This window comes from Hypomesus transpacificus, chromosome 1 (genome assembly GCF_021917145.1).
Source record: "Hypomesus transpacificus isolate Combined female chromosome 1, fHypTra1, whole genome shotgun sequence".
Classification (NCBI taxonomy): domain Eukaryota; kingdom Metazoa; phylum Chordata; class Actinopteri; order Osmeriformes; family Osmeridae; genus Hypomesus; species Hypomesus transpacificus.
Window position 1 is genome coordinate 11,391,211 of NC_061060.1, and position 2,353 is coordinate 11,393,563.

The window sequence follows — 2,353 nt, forward strand, 5'->3', positions numbered from 1 at the left end:
AAATCAACAGCTCTGTAGTATCAACATATTAATAAAGATTTGTTATTGAATCAAATTATTATTCAATTATGTATCATTAGTTATTCAATACAATTATTGTTGGTGTCTATTCTTGGGTCTGTCCCGATGAAGGGTCTGTCCATTTGCTGGTACAGACTTTCTCTTCTAATCACAACCCGACCATACTTGCTCTCTTTTTCTCACACACACACACACACACACACACACACACACACACACACACACACACACACACACACACACACACACACACACACACACACACACACACACACACACACACACACACAGTCTGCTTTCTGTTGCTCTTGTTGAAGTGAGCATGTGCAGAGGTGAGAGTCTTGTTGCACTGGGATGCATGCGCCTCCTGATGGTCCTGGGTGACCTTGCCCAACTTGCCAGGGTTGCTGGGCTTCTACATCTGTAATGGTGGATGGGTAGAGGGTGTTTACTTTAGGTTACACCAACACAGTCTGTGGGGCAATAGGAACAACAGTAACAACAACATTTGTAAGTGTAGTTTGTGCATAGAGTATTATTATGGTGAATTATTTAACATTGGTATAAATTAAAAACAAGACCATTATGTGAATGCAGTCCCAGCAAAGTGTTAGTGTCATTATATATTAACTGTAGTTATATATAGTTTATTAGTTTACCTCCTGGATTCTGGGAAGGAGTTAGTGGTAGGAGGCTGGGACCAGCGCTGGATGCAGAGCAGGAGGTTGGGCTCAGCGCTGGATGCAGAGCAGGGGTTAGTGGAAGGAGGCTGGGACCAGTGCTGGATGCAGAGCAGGGGTTAGTGGAAGGAAGCTGGGACCAGCGCTGGATGCAGAGCAGGAGGTAGGGCTAGGAGGCTGGGACCAGCGCTGGATGCAGAGCAGGAGGTAGGGCTAGGGTTGTGGGCCTGAAAGGCAGGTTGATAAATAGCTGTTTTGCTTTGAGATTTGAAGATGGTCTGTCTAGTCATAATAAACACTGATAAACATTGGATATGTCTAAGTATGTAATACAGATAGATGTTGCTACATGTAACTGAACCACCCCACTAACCCATTAACTAACAACGTTAGCCTCTAGCTAGCATCAAGGAAAACAGTATTAACCGCGATTTGCGCGGTTGTATATTTCTGAATGCCATGGAAACGCTCTTGACAATCGATTTAAAGAGCCGAAGTTACACGAAATCTCTTCATTTCGGGACGTCATTTCCTGATAAAGACACGAAGTTACATGAACTCTCTTAATTTGAGTACGTCATTTCCTGATTTTCTATCCGGTGGTGTCCCAAGCATAGATATATACGGTATAAAGGCCCAAGAACCGGGACCACATTATTCCTCAATATGCCTCCTAATCTTTAATGTTAGGCTACTATATGTACGAATACTGCAACAAAAAAAAATGCAATAGAGTTGGGCTTCTATGTTTTGTTGCAAAAACAGGAATTATGGCTAGTAACTTCTAGCCTGGCTGCCAGCCCAACTTCTCCCCGCCCCCCAAAAAATTTGGTCGGGAAGTTGGGTCTGGAGGGTCTCGTATTGGGGACCAACTACAGAAAACCAGAATCTGGGCGAACCAATGAAATTGCCAGGGCGGGCTTTATACGATGATGGACAGATGATCAACAGTAACGTAATCACCCACGACACAAAAGAGCGCTTAAGTTGAATTTGTTTTGAACAAACATGGCTACCGCTGGAGATCTGGGATGTTATGATTCTGCCATCGAGTCTGTTTTAGAAGACATCGACAGCGCATTAATTTTGAAAGAGGAACAGAGAGACGCAATCAAGGCATTTGTCGATGGAAAATATGTTTTTGCCGTCCTTCCTACAGGATTCGGTAAAAGTTTAATTTATCAGCTGGCCCCGATGGTCGCGAAGAAGATGGGACACAATGAAAACCCAGTGGCCATTGTGGTTTCTCCTTTTCTTTTGTGGAGTTGTAATCCTAAACGGAGAACTTGTTTGTATATGCATTGCCCTTTATTGTTTCGCTCTAAAAAGTTGACCGTGTGAACAAGTACTCCCCCTACCCTTAAATTAATTTTACAACACCGGCAAAAATCGTTTGTATTCATTGTTCAAGCATACATTACATTTACATTTAGTCATTTAGCAGACGCTCTTATCCAGAGCGACTTACAGTAAGTACATTCTCTGTAAGGACATTCTCCCCGAGGCAAGTAGGGTGAAGTGCCTTGCCCAAGGACACAACATCATTTGACCCGGCGGGGAATCGATCCGGTAACCTTCTGATTACTAGCCCGACTCCCTCACCGCTCAGCCATCTGACTCCCCGGCATACTTCAAGTCTGCTTGCAGTTTAG

At 43.8% G+C, this 2,353-nt stretch overlaps 1 long non-coding RNA gene across 1 annotated transcript; it reads right to left on the reverse strand.

Annotated features, from left to right (window-relative positions):
• Positions 1-259: 259 nt before the first annotated feature.
• Positions 260-744, reverse strand: LOC124480479. Its single transcript, XR_006957552.1, has 2 exons — positions 681-744; positions 260-442 (listed from the first exon to the last, which is right to left on the reverse strand). It is a non-coding gene; the product is annotated as an uncharacterized LOC124480479 (long non-coding RNA).
• Between the last annotated feature and the right edge of the window lie 1,609 nt (positions 745-2,353).